Source organism: Mustela lutreola, chromosome 7 (assembly GCF_030435805.1).
Source record: "Mustela lutreola isolate mMusLut2 chromosome 7, mMusLut2.pri, whole genome shotgun sequence".
NCBI classification, from domain to species: Eukaryota; Metazoa; Chordata; class Mammalia; order Carnivora; family Mustelidae; genus Mustela; species Mustela lutreola.
Window position 1 is genome coordinate 35,601,519 of NC_081296.1, and position 25,059 is coordinate 35,626,577.

The window sequence follows — 25,059 nt, forward strand, 5'->3', positions numbered from 1 at the left end:
GCAAGTCAAATTCAGCAATATGTAAGAAGGAATGCAAGGCTGATTTTACATTTTTAAAAAATCAATGCTATTAACCATATTAACAGAATAAAGGAGGAAAAACAATATGACCATTTGGATAAACACAGAAAAAAAATTAACAAATTTCCTCACTCATTCATAACAAAACTTCAGACAATTCAGAATACATAAGAACTACCTTAATTTGATAAAAGGCATCTGTAAAATACTGACATAATATTATTTACTAGTTGGATGTAGAGAAAGGTTCTGAACAAAAGGGGACAACTTGAAATAGTTTTCTGGGGGGACAGGACTTACTATGCCCTATTTGTAGTGAGAACTACACAAGTTTGTACATGTGTAAGAGCTCACAGAGTAAAAAAGTATGTAAAAGTTTTTAAACAGCAATAATAATAACCATTATGTCCCCTTACAATTTTTGACGTTCCATCATCAATGATTTAACAGTTAAGACAGAGTGTTCTAGTTCTACTACTGCCACTACTTGGTTGATACTGAGTGACTTAACCTCTTACATTTGGTTTCTCATTGTAAAATGGAAGGATATAATGAAATGATCTCCAAAGTCTCTCTCTATTCTAAAACCTATTCCTATTCCATGCTGTTACATTTTTACTGCCCCAAATTAACAAGGAACACGAAGTATTTCTATGCACTCAAGTAGATTCTAAGTTTTGCTTCAGACAATGTGAGCTGGCTTTCAATATCCTCTGTTATTGGTTTTATGTGGTCTTTTTAAGAGGCTCTGGACATTTCACTGTACTTACTAGCTTTGAGCTGCTAATATTTAGATAATACCATTCTCCCCTATTTGAAATAACCAGGCCTCAGACTATAAGGACTATGGTTTCACATAATATGATAAAGTATATTTTTAAAAAACTCTGAATGGAAAATCTAGAGTTCCCCAAATCTTTTACATTCTTTCATATCTCCTGAAGAAGACCTGCAGACAAACAACATTTCAGGCTACAATATCTTTCTTTCTTTCTTTTTTTAAGATTTTATTTATTTATCTATTTGACAGACAGAGATCACAAGTAGGGAGAGAGGCAGGCAGAGAGAGAGAGGAGGAAGCAGGCTCCCCGCTGAGCAGAGAGCCCAAAGCGGGGCTTGATCCAGGACCCTGGGATCATGACCTGAGCCAGAGGCAGAGGCTTTAAACCCATTGAGCCACCCAGGCGCCCCATGGCTACAATATCTTTCACTGAAATGTTGTTTATATATAAAGATGAACGAAGTCAGCAAGGGAGCTTATACAATTTTTAATTTAAAAATCAGTGTTCATAGAAAATCTGATTGTAATTAATGGTCTTTGGTTTAAATTGTGCTTGGAGATAGGTTCTCCTAAAAAAAGACCAGAGGGCAAATGATTATCAACTTTTTAAAATTATGTTCAACTAGCCAACATAAAGTACATCATTAACAATACTCTCAATTTTACCCAGCAGAATAATTTTTGAATACTTATGAGAATCATCCAACCTTCTCAATTTGAGAAATGAAAATAAATGGAGGTGGCACATATATATGCCAACAAATACTCGATTAACTCTACTTGTGTGATAGTGTTTTTTTCTGAGTAAATTCAAATACCCAGGCAACGACAAATGCACTGATATTACAAATATATGCCAGCAGATTTGGTAACTCCACTTTATCACCTATATTTCTGGTTTTTAAAAATATGAATCAACTCATTTAACTCTTTAAAATATACATCAAGATATAAAATGAAGTCCTGACCTATATTTGTTAAATAGAAATACATTTAGAAAAAGAAAAACAAGTATTTTCTTATAACTCTACTGCCATATTAAGCTTTAAGAAGAAAGCATCAAATCAGTTTCTTATATTTCCTTGGTGTCAGATCACACTCACATACAAACACACACAAATCAACATCTTTGTATTTCCCTCGCCATCACCCTGAAATTTACTGAACATGACATCAAAAAGTATCTGAAATTTCCCATAATTCCATATGTCTCGTAAGAACTGATCTCATATTAGAAAGCACCCTGGCACAGAAACCAAATTCCAAGGAATAAAGCAAATATGTTTTAATGTTGAATAAATCTGGCAAACCACTTTATTTAGTGCTACCAGATTTGTCAATAAGACAGAAAAATACAAAGTGTTCCAACTATTTCTTTATAGAAATAATTAGCTTAAAAGTCAAAGGCTTAATCTATTAAAATCATTCCTTTTGAATCACATGGACCATACACATACAGAGGGAATGTTTTAATGTGAATGAGACACCAATCTGGAAGCCTGGCTCCTTAGCAGTAATGCCAAACAAGGGAAACACAAATCACAGGAAAAAGCCCAGTCACCTTTAAAAATTTTAAGCCTTCAGCTAAATATCAGAACTTTACCATGACCCCTGAATCACAGCTGGCCAACAAGAAGCTAACTGTAGTCCTTAAAACTCACTATACTCTGGGCAAGCATGACAGTCATATTATAATAGGCACAGTTTAATGAAAGTGTTTATATCAGATTTTGGAAGTTTCTAGGAGACCAGCTCCTAAGCTATAGCAAAACAAAAATTAAGTATCAAGTACTATGAAGTGGCCTTTTTGGTTTTTCCTTTAAAGAACTTTAAAGTGGATCAGTTCAGCGTCTGCCTTCAGCTCAGGTCAAGATCTCGGGGTCTTGGGATTGAGCCCCACATTGGCCTCCCCACTCAGTAGGGAGTCTGCTTGTCTCTCTCCTTTTACCCATCTCCCTCAGGCCCCCACTCCTGCTCTCACTCTCTCTTCTGTCAAATAAGTAAAATCTTTTTTTTTTTTTTTTAAATAACAAACCTTAAAGTGGCAATTTTAAAAAACCCTTGCAAAAAAAAAAAAAAAAAAAAAAAAGAAAAGAAAAGAAAAGAAAAAAACCCTTGCACAAGTTTTGAGATCAGACATAAAATTAAGAATGAAAGACCAGTCTATTCAATTTGTCCTCAAATGCCATTTCTCTGAATTCCATGGATCTGCAATGGGGTGAGAATGGGAGTGGGCTATGAGGCAGAGCTTGGTAAGACCATCAGCAGATGGGCAAGAGAATCTTTAAAAGGACTCTCAAGGAAAAAAGATTTCAAGAACATTCTTCCTCTCTAATTTACATCAAATCTTATAATGTTGCTTTCAATTTTTTTTTCTACATTTACTCCACCTTCATTGCTTTCCTTTTTGATTAGAACTGCTCCATTACTTCTACAGAATATCATTTATAATTTTAAAAAACTTTAGTACACAATGAAAAATAGGAATTTTCTTAATGATAAAATTGTAATATCCACAGTGAAAGCAACATCATACCATGCAATCAAAAAAAAAAAAAAATCAGCTCATTTTAAAGGAAAGACAATTTGGAGACCAAAACTGTAAAAGAAAAACTGCTAACATCCATATACAAGTTTTAAAACAATTTTCTTTCCAATTAAAAAAAAATAGATTGTTTACAAAAAGTTACCAAAGTAGGCAGCATTATCTACAATAGCCAATTAAGAAAATAGCCCAAGTGTCCACTGGCTGATGAATGGATAAAGAAAATGTGGTGTACACACACACACACACACACACACACACACACACGGGAATATTACTCAGTCCTAAAAAGGAATGAAATCTTACCATTTGCAACAACATGGATGGAGACAGACTAGTATTATGCTGAGTGAAATAAGTCAGTCAGAAAAAAACAAACATCATATGATTTCACTTACATGTGGAATTTGAAAAACAAAACAAGCAAAGGGGGAAAAAAAGAAAAGAGGCAAACCATGAAACAGACTCTTAATTACAGAGAATAAACTGATGGTTACCAGAGGAGAGGTGGGTGGTGGGGGCAGTTAAATATGGGATGGGGATTAAGGAGGGCACTTGTTACGATGACCGCTGGGTGTTGTATGGAAGTGGTATATCACTATATTATAGACCTGAAACTAATATTACACTGTGTGTTAACTAACTGAAATTTAAATAAAAACTTAGAAAAACAAATAAATGAGGGGCTGCCTTCAGCTCAGGTCATGATCCCAGGGTCCTGGGATTGAGCCCCACAGTGGGCTCTCTGCTCGGCCGCAAGCTTGCTTTTCCTTCTCCCACTCCCCCTGTTTGTGTTCCTTCTCTCACTGTGTCTCTGTCAAATAAATAAATAAAACCTTTTTAGAAATATAAATAAATAAATAAATAGATGGATGGATGAATGGATGGATGGATGAATGAATAAATAAATAAATGGAAAGAAGGAAAGAACCAAGGTAAAGCAATTTGTTGTTTAGCACCCAGTCACTGGCACAGAAACAGGTAACATTTCCAAGGGACATGTCCCTACTACAGAGCAGAAACGGGGGATAAAACACCAAAAACACCTTGTATCACTAAATGCAATGAAATAAATAATTGTGTGTGAACCTTAGCTTCCTACACTTACTTATTCATTTATTTTTTCAGGATCCCCTTCTAAATGAACTGTTTAAAGTTCCCCTAGCTCACCTACAATTTTTTAATACTTTATTACAAAGTACAGTTTCTGTTTGAATTATTTTGTTAAGGATAAAGCAACTTAAATATTACACTATTGATAAACACAACACCACTAAAAGTCAGTTCTGCTTACTCCTAATCCAGGAATAAATGAAAACAAAGTTTAAATCAGCTCACAGACCTCAGTTTTTGCCACCTCCTTCCCTCTCTGTTTCTGCTATTTATACTGCTGAGATCATTCCACTTTCGTACTGGGAAATGTCTGCTGTTCCTGCTTGGACTTGCTTCATCAATCACTGAATTCTCACTTTCTCATACAACAGGACTCCATCACAGGATATAATTAATCCCACTAAGCAAGCAAACCTCTTAAACTTTAGGCCCAGCTACGAGACCTTGCACAAATTCATTTCTACAAAAATGATAATATTTAATCCAGAAGACTGCGGTGAGGCTCGTATGAGGTTAATGTATGTGAAAGCTCTGAATGTTCGAAGTGTCACACAAAGGTGAGGGTCTCTGTTTCTTCATCTGTCATATGGGAGGATTCCCTTAGCTGATCTCTAAAGACTTTCCTTCCATCTCTAAAAATTCTTTGATATTTACATTTGAAGCACATGAAACTCCTCTTACTGAGACAGTAACTTTACATAGCCGTAAGAGAGGTAAGGAACAATCAGCTCAACCTTCTCATCTCACAAAAGGAGTCCAAAGGCAGGCTAAGGAGTCTGCAGACCAGAGAAGTCAGGAGGAAAGTTGGGGCAGGCCGGACTGAGACCTGACTCTGTGCAAAGTCCCTTCTGGCATGGGATACTATTCACTATTCTGGGAGCTTGAAAATCCCTCTTTCCCATGGCTTAAACAATTACCTTTTCAAACTGGTTATAATGAAAAACTCATTAAAAAGATGTAAACTTTAAAAATAGTAAAATAAATAAAATAACAACAGTAATAAAATAAAAAGATGTAAATAGTCCAATTGAAAATGTTTACAGATGATACTAACAGCGAGGGGGTCAAACCAAACTGTCCAGCTATTCATTTGGCTTGTGTGATATTTAAGCCAATGGGCATGAAATAAACACTATCTAACCTTTCCTAATTAAAGACTTTTAATTCTGATTTTGTTAGCTTAGCTTTGTTACTAGCTGTGTGATCTTGAGCAATTTATTTATTTCTCTGAGTCTCAGTCCCCTCATCTTTATTTTTTTCAAGTTCTTTTTTTAAGATTTTATTTGTGTAGTGAGTACGAACCTTTAATAAATAAAGTGTAATAAATAAATGAATAAATAAATAAATAATATGTAGTAAGTGCAAACCCCTACTAAATGAAAAACAGAAACAAAATACAAACTAACCACATAGCAAATAAGCCTAGACCGTATGCGTGTAGTGATAAGATTAGCGCGGAGTAACAAGTTGTAAATATTTTAACTTGTGCGAAATATCGTAAACTAAAACATGTTTACGACGTGTGTATGTTTTTGGTGTGTAAGCATAAGAAAAATAAGTGATATAATATGTTTATGAAGGAGACTTAGCACAGTATATAAAGAGGCATCGGGTTGGACTGAGGTGAAGCGAGTTCCCTGTCGGGAGAACATCATCACGGGTGCTACCGACGCCCCGACAGTTTCGTTGCCGACCACTCGCTGGTTCTCAGTCTCAACTTCTGCGGTGACCTCTCTGTCTAGATTTGTGAGGCGACGTCTCTTTCTCCGTGACAACGTCAGCAGACCGTGACCGGGCCACGATAGTGGTGCGGACCTCGTCCCAATAAAGATCAAGTGAGTTACATCATATCCATCTCTCTATCTCTTCTTTATACGTTGTAACCTCCTGGCAGGACGCAGGGGTTTTGCTCGCAACAATTTGACAGAGAGAGAGAGAGAGCTCACAAGTAGGCAAAGCAGCAGGCAGAAGGGGGGGGGGAGGGGAAGCAGGCTCCCCGACAAGCAGAGAGCCTGAAGCAGGGCTTGATCCCAGGACCTGAGATCATGACCTGAGCTAAAGGCAGAGGCCCAACCCACTGAGCCACCCAGGTGCCCCAAGTTTGTTTTGTTTTGTTTTGTTTTGGAGCTCGAACTCAAAATCCCAATATCAAGAGACAGGTGTTCCTCCAACCGAGCTAGCCAGGTGCCCCTCCTCATTTTTAAAACAAGGATAAAACCAGATAATACCAAGGAGTTCACCTAGTTATTGTGAATTAAATGAGCTAATTCATGTGAAGGCCCTAGAGCAGTGTTCGGCACATACACTTCCCTTCTCCAATCTCCTAAACTTCAAGGGAATTTTCTCCTTTTTCTTCATCAGAAAGATTCCTGGGGGCACCTGGCTGGCTCAGTCATTAAGCATCTGCCTTTAGCTCAGGTCAGGACCCTGGGTTCCTGGGATCCAGCCCCACATTGGGCTCCCTGCTGGGTGGAAAGCCTGCTTCTCCCTCTCTCACTTCCTCCCCCTGCCTGTGTTCCCTCTTCTCACTGTGTTTCTCTCTGTCAAATAAATAAATAAAATCTTTTAAAAAACAAAAAAGATTCCTGAAATTAAATTTATGAGGTCTTTCTTGGTTCTCAAATCAGTTATTGGCAACTGTACAATAACTAAACCTAAATAAAATGAGGAGCATTATGACCTAATAGAAGGCAAATGAGGTTTGGAATGAGAGAGTTTGAAGAGCTTTTGACCTTGAGCAATTTACCAAACTTCTCAAAGCTTCTTATCTGAAAGTAGACTATTATCTAGTTTTTTATCATTCTGTCTTTCTTATTCACAGAGATATTGCAAATACTTTGAAAAGGGCATCTCTTATTCATCTTTGTCTCTTCCATAGTAAGGTAAGTTTTAAAATTATAAGATTTGATGCTGGAATAAGGCAAGAGGTTGAAAAAAGGGATTCAAGACTAGAATAAATGTGTGACATTATGAAAAAAGGAAGTACAAACCCAGTTTAACTGGCTCCAACTGTAGGCATTATGTCATTGCTTCCTCTTCTTTCCTTATAAATGGCCTTCAAATACTCTTTTCCTACAAGAAGATGCAAAGTAGGAAATAAATATTAGTGAAGGTTATTTGAATCATACTTTAAAACTGAGCATTCTTTAATTAACCATTCTTTAGTTTACCATTAAGCAGAGACAAACTGTTACTCATGCTACTTAGAGGACTTGTTTTCAAGTCCTCTAAGAGGTGTTTTACTTTAGGAAACACTATGGGTTTAAGTAGCCAAAAAAAGTAACCTTACCTCAGAAAATCACTTCTAATGAATAACAATACCTTGTTAAAAATAACTACTCAGGACAGGATTTCATGAAGCACTGTAGTTCATTATACTATGCAAAAATATTTCTAAAACTAAGTTCTTAATCTTCTGGGTGAAGGGAGAGTGGTGAGACATAAAACTATGAGAATCTGATGAAAACTGTGAATTGCATTTCCCCTAAAATGCATATACATGAATCATGTTTTGCATATAATTTTAATTGAGACATTAAACCTCTAGTCTGTGAATCTCTAAAACCTGGTAGTAGACTCTGAGGAATAGTTTTTGAGATATTCAAATCGTGGATTTATAGGATTTTAGAACCATAAGCAATTTAGCACTCATCTAGTGCAAACTGCTAATAGAAAAATAAAGTAGTAGTGGCCCAGAAAGTTAAAAAGAATTAAGTAAAGGCTTACTGTACTCAGGAACAAAGGTGTCCAACTACTATGCTAATCTACATAAGACTGACCATATAAAATTTAGGATAAATCAGAGCCTTTGGTTTAGAATAATTCTCACAGTGGAACCCAAACAGAAGACTGGCAAATGGTCTTTTGTTCCAAACATCAGTGGTGGTTAAGATAATGAATTCTGGAGTTTTTCATAGATGTGTGAAAAAGTTATTAATTCACTTAATCTTTCTTAACTTCAGGTTCTTCAAATACAAAAATGGAAATAATAAAACCCACTTATGAAGGGTTATTTTAGAGATAAAATCAGATAACATGTGTAAAGTATTTAACCCAATGCTTAGTACACAGTAGGTGCTCATGAAATGATATGAATTAAAAATATTTCTAGGGGCGCCTGGGTGGCTCAGTGGGTTAAAGCCTCTGCCTTCCGCTCAGGTCATGATCCCAGGGTCCTGGGATCAAGTCCCACCAAGCCCCACATCAGGCTCTCTGCTCAGCGGGAAATCTGCTTCTCCCCTCCCCCGCCTGCCCCTCTGCCTACTTGTGATCTCTGTCAAGTAAAAACAAAACAAAACAAGAAAACAAAAACAAAAACAAAAAATTCTTATCTGCAACAAAATGGATGGATCTAGAGCATAATCCTAAGCAAAATGACAAATACCATGTGATTTCACTCATATGTGGAATTTAACAAAACAAATGAGCAAAGAGAAAAAGAGACAAACCAAAAAAAATAGACTGTTAACTAGATAGAGAACAAACTGGTGGCTACCAGAGGGGAGGTGGGGGGGGGGGGGATGGGTGAAATAGGTAAGGGGAATTAAGAGTACAGTTATCATGATAAGCACTGAGTAATGAAGAGAACTGAATCACTATAATGTATACCTGAAATGAACATAACACTGTATGTTAACTATATTGGAATTAAAATTTCTTAAAATTAATACTTAAAAATTTTTCTTATCAAGTCATGGAATTAGATAAAATATGAAACAAGTCTCTAAGGAAATGAGATGCTTTCTAGTTGAACAAAATAAGTGGCAAACATTTATTGAGTATCTTTTACATAATATACTATTTAAGGTATTGATTGAGGATGTAGAAAAGATAAAATTGTCCTTTCAAGAGGAATTAGGTAAAGACAGAGTCTTCTCTTCATTTCTGTCTTGGGTTTCTCTTTTCCTTTTCCTCTTAGGGTTCAGCGTTTTGGCATACATACTCTGGATTCCCACCTGGACTAGGAGGACCCCTCACATGATAACCCCTAATTCTGACCTTTCACCTGAGCCTCAGACTCCAACATCCTGTTGTTTTTAGATATTCCCACCTGAATATACCATAGGTAAAAACTCAACATGTTCAAAAGTGAGCTTTTCATCTCTTCCTAAAATCCATCCACTCTTTCAGTTCCCTGCTCTGGTTAACAATGCAGCAGCCACTTAGACACGCCAAAAGTCTAGCAGTAATCACAGTTCACCAATCATCTTAAAACCTCATTGATTTCTACTCTAAACATGTTCCAAGTCTACTTTCTCAATTCCATCCCTATCAATAGTACTCAAATCCAGGTCATTATCTCTCAATATGGCCAATTCAGTAATCCAACTGGCCCACTCTTATCCTACCCCAGAATCATTTATAATGATCACTCTAAAATGAAAATCTTGTCACAGCACACACCATAATGTGTCAGACCCTTCCATGGCTACTCTCCATAGAATGAAGTCAAAGCTCACCCACAGGAAAAATGGACAGGACGACATTTAAAGTATTCAATGACCTGGCTAATGCCTATCTCCTCAGCTTCATTTCATATCCCCCCCCTTTATCACACCACAGCCATACTGAATCCCATGTGTTCTCACGCTGTTCTCTTAGCCAATATATCCTTACCCTTTGCACGAATAGGAAATTCCTACTTGCTCTTCAAGGTCACTTCCTCTGGGAAGCCTGCCTGGAGCATACTTCCCTACCCCACCAAGCTCACACATCATTACAACAAGCACACAGGAGACATTTGTTACACTGAACAAAAATTAAGATTAAGCGAAGTAATGATACAGCAGCAATTAGTTCATAAAAATAGAGCCAGTGAGAAGAGAAACTAGTTGGATTGTAGTGTTTCTCTGGAGAAAAAAAAATTTTGATCTGAAGATTTAAGGAGTATTTATTCACAGATTGGTGGAAGAGGGGAAACGAAAGCATTTGAGTGAAAGAGAGATGGACATGAACACATTTACAGGAGAAATGTGTATAGTAAGGCTGGAGGGACAGTCAACAGCAAAAATAAACTCATAAATATTGCCATCCTTATAAAGAGGTTTAGGAACCACCACTAATGAATCACCAGATTTTTCAAATAATTTTCTCTGAAACTATATGGTATACTTACCATTTACAGTTATTACCTTACTCTTCCATTAGAGGGATATTAGTTTAGAAAGATATCTTCATCTTTTAGTTAATCCCTTGCAATCTATAGGTTTAAGAAAGTACTCCTACTTAATTCACATGTACTGAAGAACTTTACATGAAATCCTGAAATTATCATATATCTTTATGTTGCATGACAGTTTGCTGAATTGGAGTAAGTTAACATAGACTCTTTCAGGTAGGTCAAGGGCTAGTCAACCTTACTAAATATTAACCTTTATTATTAGAACATTAGATTATTCCAAGTGAGAAGAAGAAACTAAAAATACAGGAAGCTTAATATTCAAGTCAACAGGAATTAAACTATAAATATTTTGTTCTCTGAATGCAGAATAATTAAAGAATATCAATCCTGAAACTCAAATACACTAGTCATAATGCAGACAAAGAAGAGATCTATGAGATATTCCCATATGTAGAGTGAAGATTAAAGTCATCTACCAAGAATAAAAAGAGGAAAAAAATTTTGTCATCTCTGAACTACACTTAATGACAAAATCTTCTGCTTGCAGTAAAGACAGAGAACATTCACTCTAATACATTAGTTAGAAGACCACACAATTAGTCAAAAGGAAATCAAGTTAGAAGCTTAAGCAGCACAAGTAAATCAGCCACCCCAAACTGAAGCATCTCTAAATGGAATTCTGTACCATTTTTATTTTATATATTTAACTATATAGCTGTATAAGATAATAACAACCCAGGGCATATCTTCTATATCAAAAAGAAATGTGATTAGAAAACAGATATATGTTGACAAAGCACAGAAGCACTTTGGAGCATAAAAGTTATTTACATGGAGTTGTATGTCTTCTTGTCCTTGACTCTGTAAATGCCAATTCCCTGCTTTCAGGTTTGCAGACAATAAAAAGTGAGATACAATGCTGAATGTTAATTTTCAACATAACACTGATGTTATGTCAGAAGATATGGATAATTCCCTCTCTCACATAATACCTGTCATGTTAAAATATCCCTACTGATATGAACCAACATTCGTGAATGAAAGGTGGAAAAATTCTTTTGAGCTGTTGTCTTCAAGCAAATTGACAGATGTGAACGCACAAACACTAGTGTTCGATTATGAAACCCCCTCACACATAAACACCATTGTAAAATAAATTTCTCTAAGAGAAGAGGGACTGAAAATATTACAAGCTTGCTAAAGAGAGTAACACCAAGCTATATAAGAAACTGGCAGCCCAAGAATATGATGTTGACAACCACGTTATGCTCAAGTGTGCTATAGATGGTCATTTAGATGCTGTCAGCCAATGTCATCTGAATGTCTTCAAAATTCCATTTTATGAAAAACCTGCTGACTTAGGAAGCAATACAGAATCATCTATCTGATCTAAAACAGCAAACTGTTTTTGTCTGATATATATTTATCTTTCAACAAGAAGAGAGAGTTATATATTTCTTGTCATGATAATCTTAACCATAAATTGAGGCCAAAGTCTGCACTGTACAAATGTAAGAATTGTTCATAAAAGAATAGCAGATTTTATGTTCATACACAGTCAATTCTTACTATTGTGGTAGGTATGTTCTATAAAGTTTTCTTCAACACTGCATCAGTGAATACTGTACTTCAACTGTTTCTAGGAAATGGGAAATACAAGGTGAGCCTCCGATTATAACATTTTCATCAAATGATCAATACATAAATTTTGTTTTATGTGTATTTCACTTAAAAACATGTTATTTAATAAATACTGTTCACTCATTAAAATCTAACTCAATAGTGTTATTCACGACTGAATGTTTATCTAACACACATGTCGCCATAAGGCATATCAGAACTATGTTGTATTTAGGAACACTACACAGCTCTTCTGCACTTTGGAGAACATGTTAAACAGCCCAAAAAGGCGCAAAAATATGAAAAATTTGGCACTAAGGAAATGGAGAAAAGGACATTAACTTACAGTATGAGAGTTAAAATAAGAAAGCAAATGTCACCTTGTTCAAACTCAGCTGAGAATGTGCAAATCAGGCAACTCATTTTTAAATTTTTTTTATTTCTTTATTTTTTTAAAGATTTTATTTATTTATTTGACAGAAATCACATTAGGCAGAGAGGCAGGCAGAGAGAGAGGGGGAGGCAGGCTCCCTGCCGAGCAGAGAGCCCAATGCAGGGCTCAATCCCAGGACCCTGGGATCATGACCTGAGCTGAAGGTAGAGGCTTTAACCCACTGAGCCACCCAGGCACCCAAGATAACTCATTTTTTAAAAATTAATCCTTACATCCAATGTGGGGCTTGAACTCACAACCCCAAGATCAAGAGTCACATGCTATACCAGGTACCCCGGGCAACTCATTTTTTCACCACTCTGAGTACATCTACAAATGATCGTGGAAGCACCAAAATTATTGATTTGGGGGTTGCAAATAAATTGTAGCAAGTAAGGGAATTTGCAGAAATGAAAGCAATGAAGAATGAGGATCAACTATGTGTATATATATCCTGTGTATATGTGTGTATTTGAATGTATGTTTGTGTGTGTATATGCATATGACACATCTGAGAGGAAAGATAAGTTGTGGGACTCTAGTATGAGACTCTCCTGAGGTCCATTTCTGTATTTCCACTTGGCAAACTGGATACCTCTACCTGAATGTACTATGTGCACTTCAAACTTAACACACCAGGCTCATTTCTGTACTTACCCTGAACCTGTCTTCTGCTACATCACTACTCAAGTCACTATGACTCTGACTCCTTCCTCCACATCTTACCCAGGCACATCTTACCCATAATGATTCAACCTCTGAAATATCTCTTAAAGTTTCTCTCTCCCCCTGACCAAGCCCACTGCAGTCATCATTAAATGCCTTTCTATCATTTGGACCACTAGCACAGTTTTACCATCTTCTTTCTCCATTCTCTACTCCAAAATCACAGGCTATATTACTGTCACTGTTAGTTTTCCAAGACCTAATTATACTTTCACTTCCTGATACCTACGTGATGAGCTCCAAATTTCTTGGTTAATGGTATATAATGCTTCATTATGATGACACCAAATCGTCCTTCTTTATTTATCTACTGTCACTCACCTCTGCTAAACTCTATAGCCACAGTAATCTATTTCCCATTCTTTGAATATATCCTGCCCTTTAAAGACCCTTTATACATATCAGAAATTCCACTAGCAATGCTCTTTCTTCCATTATTTATTTGCCCTCAAAGCCTCTTATGTCACCTGCTTTATATGGACTTTTCTGATGGGCCTTTACCTCTACTTCAGGCCATGTTAGTCACTATATTCCCTATACTTCCATAATATTTTCATATACTCCTATTCTAAAATTCCTTGAGTTCTAATTATTAAGGATGTACAAGAATGTACAAGGTTGGCCAAATACTGATTGCTCCTGCAGCTGGGTAATACAGATTCAACTACAGTCTATTTTAGTGAGTATGCTCAATTTCCATTAAAACAAAGTTTTGAAAAGTCAAGAACAAAGACAGAGAGAAAATATTTGACTATAAGTAATTGAAAATTGGACTTAGGTGTAACTTAAGCAAATATGGCATTAACTTTTTTTCTCCACATAAGAAGTCCAGAGTTCCTAGTCTAGGGTCATCACAGAGGCTCAAGAAGGTCATCAAAGACCAAGTCCCTCTCTTTTTGCTGCATTAAGTGTGCTGATTTGTTGCTTCAAAGCCACTTGCAGTAGATAGAGGCATTATCTCTACATTCAAGGCAGAAAGAAGGATAGCGCAAGTCACTATCAAAAGCGTTTCTTCAGTGCCCTCAGCAAATTTAGTTTGTAATACATTGTCCATAAGCTCTTAACAGTGCCCTGATGGCCTGATCCCCCTGCTTTGAATGCAGAGACTATTTTTGTACTTTAGCAAGCAATCTAGTACAAAGCATATAGAGGTACTCTGCATCTAATGAATATACGAATCTAATAAAGGAAAATTATAGTATGCATAATAATATAAGAACTCTGCTAAATTTCTTTCTAAAAATAATAATAAGTGCTCTGAAAATTGCCAATGCTGTGCAAATAAAGAACTACTAGTATTACAGTAGTTTGACATGTATTATCATGAGATGTTTTACTGTTTTCTCTGTAGGCAACCAGGTAGATGATTAACAAAAAGTCAAGAGACCTGAATTTTTGTCCAAGCAAAACAATCTTGATGAAACTCAACTGACTTAAAGATAATGTTATTAAAGATTATCTCCCAGGGTTGTTCTGAGGATAAGGGAAATGTAAACAATATGAAAGCACAATGAAATGTATAAAACAGTATATACACATGCATTATAAATGAAATGGTTCTATTAAGTCTTGGGAGGAAACTTACAGTTCCTATGTAGTATACATAAAGATATATACCACACGCCACCATCAATAATATGAATTAAACATGGATGCTGAATGTGGTTAGATGAGTTCCTTGATTTGGCCCTGATTCGTTCTGGCTATGGGGAAGTAAACTAACCAGACCTTATATTTATACATCACCAGAGAAAAAATGCTTTATAAAATAAAATAAGCATCTTGATGCAACTATGTAATATCCACAAACTGAAAAGTAGGATACGATAAACAAACTGGTTAATACAGAATAGTTGACATCAAATCCCAATTCATCAATTAATAATTACTACCAATAAATGAATAGTACAAAAGTAGGCCAACGTCCTAAAGCACTTCTAAGTTAAATCAAGTGAGAAATAAGAGTAGAAGCCTGAATATTAATTTTCCTCTGACTTTAATAAACTTGATTGAGCTTATAAAGACTACTCTTCAGGGTGACCTTATGGCTCATACGTACAGGCAACACTGAGGGTCAGAAATATTTCTGATTAATGATAACTTCAGTGGCCTGTTTTCTAAATTTTTATTAAGTTGTATATTTCCTAACCTATAAGAATGTTATAATAAGCATTATGTATATGTAACAAAAAACTAACCAATACTAAGGAAGAGAAAAATGACAGTTCTAAAGCAAGAGAATCTCCACAGAATATTATATTAAGAATTCATGCATCTTCACCTTTATTGGATTTGGAGACAATAGCTGCTTTGAAGAAAAACATGGTCTTCTGTCAAGTATGTTTAATTAATTCTCCCTTCCCAAAATTCAAATACTTTAACCTTATTATTAAAGATTTACCATTTCCTAATTCATTTAAGCAGAAACTATTCTCCATGTAGGTTACCACAGAATTATTAATACTGAAAACTGACTTATCTTAATACAAAAAACAGCATCAAGACTGTAGTTCAGTAAATTCCAGGAGAGTACTGTATAAAGCATCAGTAGGTCATAAGCAAAACTGAAAAAATTTCAACAGGGGATCAGACTTTTCTTACAATTATTTCTACAGGAGGAATATCCATTTCATAAGAAACCAAAATGTTAGAATAGTAAGAATGAGGGTGCCTGGGTGGCTCAGTGGGTTAAGCCTCGAGCTCCACATCTGCCTCTCTGTGCTCAGTGGGGAGCCTGCTTCCCCCCAACCCTCTCTGCCTACTTGTGATCTCTGTCAAATACATAAATAAAATCTCTTTAAAAAAAAAAAAAAAAGAATAGTAAGAATGAGCTTATGCTTTATAGCTGTATCCACCAACTTTCAAATACATCAATTTTTGTTTTTAAATGGGGAGAAACAATGTTTCCCTTCATGTTTTATCTGCATATATTGTTTTATCAGCTAAAACTTCAACAGTGAATATTCTTCCTACAAAGAATTTGGCATATCTGCAATAAACAAATTATTTGTTAATTTATATAAAAATAAAAGTTGTAAGTGATATAATTACAATGAGGAGCCATTTTATTTTATTTTATTTTAAAGATTTTTATTTATTTATTTGAAAGAGAGACAGTGAGAGAGAGCATGAGAGGCGGGAAGGTCAGAGGGAGAAGCAGACTCCCCATGGAGCTGGGAGCCTGATGCGGGACTCAATCCTGGGACTCCGGGACCGTGACCTGAGCCGAAGGTGGTTGCTTAACCAACTGAGCCACCCAGTCGCCCCGAGGAGCCATTTTAAATATTTAACTTTTCAGATGGAGGAAAAAGTATATTAACTTAAAGATTTATTGCTTTTTAAAACATTCATGATTTTGTCTCATTAAAAACTAGAGAGGATATTATATATTAATAAATGATTCAATACAGCAGAAGATACAATAGTTCTGCACATTTACACATCTACTGACAGACCACCAAAACATATAAAGCAAAAACTGACAAAATTGAGGGCAGGAGGCAACTCAGTGACTCAGGTCATGATCTCAAGGTCCTGGGATCCAGCCCAGGGACTGGCTCCCTGCTCAGTGGAGTGTCTACTTCTCCCTCTCCCTCACCCACTGCCCCTCCCCCCTGCTCATGTGCTCTCTCTCTCAAATAAATAAATAAAAATCTTCAAAAAAAAAAAATAAACAAGCTAAAGGGAGAAATAAAGAGTTGTACAATTATAGTTAGAGGCTTCAACATCCCACTCACAATAATGGATAAAGCAACCAGATAGAAGATAAGAAATAAAGGACTAAACATCATAAACCAACTAGACCCAAAAGAGATATACAGAACCCTCTACCCAACACAGAGTATATATTCTTCACAGATGCATGTAAGACATTTTCCAGGACAGACCATATGTTCAGCCACAAATTAAGCCTCAACAGATTTAGAAAGATAAATATCACACAAAATATCCTTTCCAGCCACAACAGGATAAAGTTAGAAACCAAGAACAGAAGTAAAACTGGAAAATTCACAAATTTGTGGAAATTACACTACACACTCTTCAGCAACCAATGGATTAAAAAAAGAACTCACAAGAGACATTAGGAAATACTTAGACATGAATGAAAATGAAAATACAACATGCCAAGACTGACGGAGGCAGGGAAAGCAGTGCTAAGGGGAAAATACATAGCTATAAATGCTTGCATTAAAAAAAAAAAAAAAAAAAAAGAAAAAGAAAAAGCTCAAATCAGCAACCTAAGCTTACAACTTAAGCAACTAGAAAAAGAACTAAACCCAAGATAGCAGAAGGAAGGAAATAATAAAGATTAGAGCAGAGATAAAGGAAATACAGAACAGAAAAACCATAGAGGAAAATCAATGAAACCAGAAGTTTCTTGAAAAGATTGTTCCTTGAAAAGATCAACAAAATGACAAATCTTTAGCTTAAATGGACTAAGAAAAAAAAGTCTCAAATTATTAAAATCATTCACTAAAATTAAAGTGGAGTCCTTACTACCAATTCTAAAGAAATAAAAAGGATTATAAAAGAGTTTGGGGCACCTGCGTGGCTCAGTCAGTTGAGTGTTGGACTCTTGGTTTCAGCCCAGGTTGTGATTTCAGGGTCTTGAAATACAGCCCCACAATGGGCTCTGTGCTTAGGGCAGAGACTGCCTGTCCCTCTCCCTCCTCTTTTGCCCCTCCCCCCAGTCTAAACATGCATCTTGCACTCTCTCTGTCTCAAATAAATCAATAAAAAATTTTTTTAAAAAGGGTTTTGTGAACAGCTATACATTAACAAACAGGATAACCTAGAGGAAATGGACAAATTCCTAGAAACACAAAACCTATGAAGAATAAATCATGAAAACATAGATCTGAATAGACCTATAGCTAGTAAGGAGATTAAATCAGCAATCAAAAATCTCCAAACAAAGGACCTGATGGTTTCGCTAGTGAACTCTGCCAAACATTTAAAGAACTAAAGCAGTCCTCCTCAAACTTTCCTAAAACACTGAAGAGGAGAAAACATTTCTTAATTCATTCTATGAGGTCAGCATCACCCTGATGTCAAAGTCAGACAAAGACACTACAAAAGAGACAAAAAACCCAGAAATAAACCCTCACATATATTTCACATATATGCAAATCAAAAGTATAATGAGATACTACTTCGCATCCAATAGAATGGCTAGTACGAGAGAAAGAGGAAAGGGAAGGGCAGGGCAGGGCAGGGCAGGGCAGGGAGGGCAGGGCAGAAAGACAATAACAAGTTCTGGTGAGGCTGTAGAGAAATTGGAACACTTGTACACTACTAGTACTAATTTAAAATGATAACTGTTGCTACAGAAAACATAATGGTGATTCCTCAAAAATTAAAAATAGTTACCATATTACCCAGCAATTTACTTCTGAGTCTATACCCAAAAGAAGTGAAGGCAAGCAGCACTACTAAACCAATGTTAACATACAAAAGCCACTCAAGTGTCCACTGACAGATGAATGAATACAATGGAATACTATTCAGCTTCAAAAAGGAAAGAAATTTTGCCATATGCTGCCAACACAGACAAACCTTGAAGACATTAGCCTTCATTAGTTCATTAGGGAAATGAACTAGTCACACAAAGACAATGATCCCATATAAGATACTTTAAGCAGTACTTAAAGTAGTCAGAATCATAGAGACAGAAAGTAGAATGGTGGATGCCACAGGGCTAGGGGCAAAGGAGAATGGGGAGTATTAGAAGGTCGAGGCTATATAAAGTATCCTCCAGAATTAAAAGACATTTTGAGACCAAAAAACAAAGTAGACAATGCCATACATTTTACAAAGTTTCACTCAGGTTAACGAATTGAGGGGGAGGATCAAGCGAATGATGATCCAGACCTACACAGTTATTTCCCAAAAAGTCTGGCCCTTAGCTACAGGTTTTATAGAGCAAGGGGACACAGGGCGCACTGTAGGGAGCTCATAAGGGTCACGTGCATTTCGAGGCTCTGCATTCACCTAATTGACACATCTCATGATGTTATTTGTGCAACAAGAAGAGGAAAGACTATGTCATTTGAACAAATTTACAGAGAGTCAAAGCCAAAGCAATCCTCCCCACATTCCAACCCTGGTGGGCATTTCTAAGGCATATATCCTAATCTCCAAGGGGCCTGGGACATGTAGCCCCCAAGAGAGGTCACAGAGAGGACATAAACAAGACAAAGGGCCAATGATGGAGTCAGTATTGTCATCAATCCTATAAGGAGTTACTGTTGAGTAAGCATAGAGCGGTTTTACAAGATGAAAAGAGTTACAGAGATGGATGGTGCTGATGGCTCCACACTATGAATGTATATAATGTCAACTCTACACATAAAATGGTTAAGATGGTAAAATTTATGCTTAATCCATTTTACCACAATAAAAAGAATGAGAAAACACTGAGGCATAATGGATGGAATAAATGGGCCACCATGGAGTAAGAGAAGAATCTACATGTCATGATTAAGGGGGAAACATTATAAAGAAGGAAAGAAGGAAGGGGGGAAGGAAATAAGAAAGGAAGGAAGGTAGATAGGGAGAGAGAGCAAAAGGGAGGGAGGGATTCACACACATACACATATATATACACACAGAAGCACACTTTGAACTTTGGCCCAAAGCACCAGGTACTATAGCATAGCGAATGCCCCCTGGGGATATCAATTACTGTCATATTCTGATATCAAATATATAATTTCCAACTTGGTCTAAAGTGACCAAAATTGGACTAAATCAGGAGTAATCAATTGAAAAACAAAAACAAAAACAAAAAATCCCCACAGATCTGAAAGATTCAGACAATGTTTCACTGTCACTCCCTGTTAGGGTATCAAACTGAATTTGGAAGAGTTCAGTATGAGTTCCATTTGCTGAAGTTAGGTCTCAGGATACACACATAGCATGGTTGCTCCTGGAGCCGCTGACTTGATAGATGCTATGGGCAAGTACTAGTGCCATTTGCTGGGAAAAAACACATATACCACAGTAGTTACTTAAAATCAACATTTTCACAGCTTCAAATGGTAATAGAAGTAAAATATTCTAATTTCAAACTCACTCCAAGCTGCCAATTTAAAAATGTATGTTCTTAAAAACTTCTACAAGCCTTAGAGTTAAGTAATGTGTTACTAACACCTGTGACTGCCTCTTCCCTGAAGCCTGTGTCACTTCAGCTGACATAACAACTCGTCCTCCTTGGAGGAATTCAGTCCCCTTGTCACACAGTCCTGGTCAAGCAGGTGAAAATACTTGTCATGGGCGATTTTACCATAATAAGATGTCTCTAAGCTCTCTAGAATCCGTAGACAGATTCTACTTGGCAGCCACCTCCCTCTTTTGCTACTCCCGGTGAGGACTGTGTGCTCTCTTGGTGGGGACCTGGTACCCCTTTTGTGAAGCAGCAGCTGGGGAGACTCCGGTGCCCACCGTGGCCAACAAAAAGCCCAAGGAAGGAGTCAAGACTGAGAACAATGATCCTATTTATTTGAAGGTGGTGGGGCAGGATGGTCCTGTGATGCCATGTAAGACCAAGTGGATATACCACTTAGTCAACTAACGAAAGCCCAGTGTGAAGACAGGGTTTGCCAATGGGGCAGATCAGTCTGCCAACTGATGGGCAGCCAATCAATGAAACAGACACACCTGTGCAGCTGGAAGTGGAGGATGAATACAACTGATGTGTTCCAGCAGCAGACAGGAAGTGTTTATTAAAAAGGGAATCTGCTGCTTGACCCCAGAACTCTGTTCCTCCAGGCCAAGAAGGCACTCTCAGTGAGAAAGTCACAATTTGATTCCACCACATCTTGACTACTACAGTTTAGTTTTCTCTGTTCTTTCGTTTTCCCCATTCCTTTATCATACATAAAGTAACTGTGTATGTGCACAAGCTTTTTGTATTTTTTTTTGAAGATTTTGTTTATTTATTTGAGAGAAAGAGAGAGCAAGAGCTGGGAAAAGGGGGTAGAGGGAGAGAGACAAGCAGACTTCCTGGTGAGCAGGGTGCCCAGTGTGGAGCTTGATCCTAGGACCCCAGGATCATGACCTGGACTGAAGGCAGACGCTTCACCGACTAAGCTACCCAGGTGCCCCTTATACAGCGTTTTTTAAAACTAAATGGCCAGAGGTATGTTTTGATCAACATCAGATGGAGATGGGATGGGGAAAATACTGGTTCTGGGAAAATACCCTCTTTCTCCATTGGTGGCATGCTCATTCAATTCTCATTTTTATATTCCAGTAAGTTATTTTTGCTCTCACTGTTTAACAAAAAAAGAAAAACATAAAAATCCTTGCATTCCTATTCTACTGGAGAATTTTAATGTTTTTCATTTATCATGGTAAAACCAAGAACGATTTTATAACTTTTTTTGTATACAGCTATTACCTGAAGGGCAATTTGTCTTTCAACAGGGATAAATTACTCGAAAAGAAATGAATCCTAGATAGTTTTCCCTTCAAGTCAACTTAAAATGTCTTGAAACTTAAACTCCTTGTTTAAAAAAATAAATAAATTTGGGGGTGTGTGCAGGCTCAGTCGGTTAGGCTTCTAGCTCTTGACTGGCTAAGACACTGATCTCAGGGTCATGAGACTGCGAAAAGCCTGCTTGAGATTCTCTCCCACCCCCTCCCTCTACCACTCCTTGCGCTCACAATCTCTCTCAAAACATTTTTAAATTAGAATTTTTTAAAATAAAAAAAAAAGTCTGTAGACAGGTGAAAATTGATGATAGGCTGAAAAAAAAAAAAAAGAAATGGACTAGGTTTTTACGTCAAAAGTCCCAGTGGGGCACCTGGGTGGCTCAGTGGGTTAAGCCGCTGCCTTCGGCTCAGGTCATGATCTCATGGGATGGAGTCCCGCATCGGGCTTTCTACTCAGCAGGGAGCCTGCTTCCTCCTCTCTCTCTCTCTGCCTGCCTCTCTGCCTACTTGTGATCTCTCTCTGTCAAATATATAAATAAAATCTTAAAAATAAATAAAAATAAATAAAAAAATTTTTAAAAGTCCCAGTGATACTGCTTTTCAAACTACAAAATTCATTGGACTCTAAGGATCCATGCTTTGCAAATTATAATGGATAAATATTTGTGGATATCACTATAACCAATAGCATTAACAAAATAAGTATACCTCAAACTTCAATTACAGACAACTTCAGAAATAATGTGGGCTTGGTTTCAGACCACCACTGCAATAAATATCAAAATAAAGTGAGTCAACTGACATGGTTTCCCAGTGCATAAAAAAGTTATATTTACGCTATACCAGTCTATTAAGTGTGCAATAGTATTATGTCCAAAACCAAGAAATACTTTATTGCTAGAAAAGGCTAACCATCATCTGAGGCATCAACAAGTTGTAATCACCAATTGCAGGTCACCATTAAGAAATATAATGAAGAAAAAGTTTGAAATATTGCAAGAATAAACAGAATGGGACACAGAGACATGAAGTGAGCAAATGCTGTTGGAAAAATGGTGCCAAGAGACTTGCCTCATTGATGCAAGGTTAGCATATACCTTCAATTTGTAAAAGAAAAAAGAAAAAAGTAGTTTTCTGCAAAGTGCAATAAAGCAAAGCACAATGTAACAAGGTGTGCCTGTCCTCCTGGCCCTTATTTTTCTGTGATAGGTTTCAGATCATTAATATCTGTAAGGAAAACAAATGGACTGAATTGACATTATTGAAGAAAAAATGGTCCTTCAATTCAAATATTTTAAAACCCCATAGTTGCTGATTTATTAACATTTCAACTATTAAAAGTTACCCCTTTTTCTCACCTATACCTTTAAATAAAAACAAAATTCATGACAGATTATATAGATTTCCTCGGAGATTTTGCACAACTTTTGCTTACCAATATCCTCATCACAAACTGGGGCATTTGCAGAATATTTAAGTAGGTCATCTAGCTGAAAATAGTAAAGAATCCTAGCAGAAAATTTAGCAGATTACTTGCTGTCTCTTTTCCTTTTAATGACTGACCTTTTAGGTAAAGAAGTCTTTCCAATGGAAAACAAAAACTTCTCTGGCATGTTTTCCTTCACATTGCACAATGTCCTACTTTACTATCTTTCAGATCCTCTAGGAAATTAGTACATGCCGTGACTGTCATTTCCTATAACCAAGATATTTGTGCACCTGGATGAGCCAAAAGCAGAGACTGCAGATCTTAGAAGCTCAGATGTACCAATCTTCTTATAATACTAGCTTTCAGTGGAATTGGGGAAGATAGCTTGAATAAAAAGAAAATTGGTTGCAAAGGAGGAATTCTGCTATAAATAGGCAGAATTTTCTATTTTTCTGGCAGCCACAGAATCTAATAATATTTTTTTAAAAAATCTATGAGCTGAGAAGGATTTCTCCTATGAAGTATACTAGGCAATCACTCTCAGTTTGCCCCCAGCCACAGGGAGCACAATGGATTTAGTAATAGAGTTTTTCAAATGGTAATAGATTTCAGAAGTCCCCAAAAGTGGGCAATGATCACTACTACTATGCAGTGTATCCTACATTGTTTAAACTGCAGCAAAGAAAACGAAATAGATTTTGCTATTTAATGATAGGTTTCCTCCTCACTGCATGATTTCAATTCAAGATTAACACAGTACCTTTCATTTACATCACATCCCAAATTCTCTATTGAGAACAGATATTGAATAATATAGGCAAGAAATTTCCTTTCTTGCTCAATGAGAAATTAATGCCAATATTTTCCAATCTTTTAAGATTATTCAACATTCATTTCACAGCAAATATTTATTGAAACTAATGTATTTCAGGTACTTCAATCAATTCTTCCATCATCCAAAGAACAGAAGCACTGTAACTTAAAATTTTTCAAGTACTCTTCATCACATGATTTTCAAAGAGGTAGTTGTTTTTATCGTTATGTTTTAGGTTTTCAACTTCTAGATGAAGAAAACTCAGCCATTTTAAAAGAGTTTAACAACTATACCATAATTGTCAGAGATTCTAACTACCTTCAGTTTTAAACTAGTCTAATGCAGACCAAAGATATGTTGTTGGTTTAGAAGTGATCACATATGTAACTAGCAACATAGGAGAGAACAGTCATTTTCATCATTTCTTAAAAATAAAAAAACACCGTTATTTCAGGTCAGTCACAACGATAAATCTCTCTTTTGACCATATTTATTCTTAAGGAAGAAAAGTCCTACAGCTTCTGTTCTTTGGTATCTTTAATTCCAACTTTGAGAAGACCCAGTAACTGCCCTTATCACATTTCTTCCTTAAACACTGATTGCTGGGTGGAATATAATGAGTTAAATGGTCCTTTAAACTTATCCTTTTTTAAAACTCTTAATTCAAAAAGCCTATGGAGACTATATGACTTAAGATGTCAAGGACCACAGTTTAGGATAGCAGAATGGTAGAGCTGTAGTCTATAAATTCTATCTTAAAATCCCTCTCTTTTCCTTGTCATTGACAGTTTCTCCTCAATGTTCTTTCAGCATCTCTAAAATATTGTGCCTCCTACCTATGTGCTTCTCTGGCGTTAGAAGGCCCACAGGGAGCTAAACTTCAACCATTCCCAGCAGCACCTAGGGAGGACAAGACTGTACAAAGTGGTAATAGTCGGCACTTCTATTCCTTCCTTCCCTACCAAGCCCCTGCCAGCAGGACCCAGAAGGGAACTAAACATCCACCCCGACCCTTGCAAA

The 25,059-nt window shown here is 36.6% G+C and overlaps 1 protein-coding gene across 6 annotated transcripts in view; it reads right to left on the reverse strand.

The window, feature by feature from the left end:
- The window catches only part of PEAK1 (pseudopodium enriched atypical kinase 1), a 319,580-nt gene that overhangs the window by 175,928 nt on the left and 118,593 nt on the right, over positions 1-25,059 (reverse strand). For all 6 annotated transcript variants that reach the window (XM_059180298.1, XM_059180296.1, XM_059180297.1 and 3 more), the window contains one exon: positions 7,451-7,532. The gene's annotated coding sequence lies outside the window, so the exon portion shown is untranslated. The remainder of the gene's footprint in view (positions 1-7,450; positions 7,533-25,059) is intronic.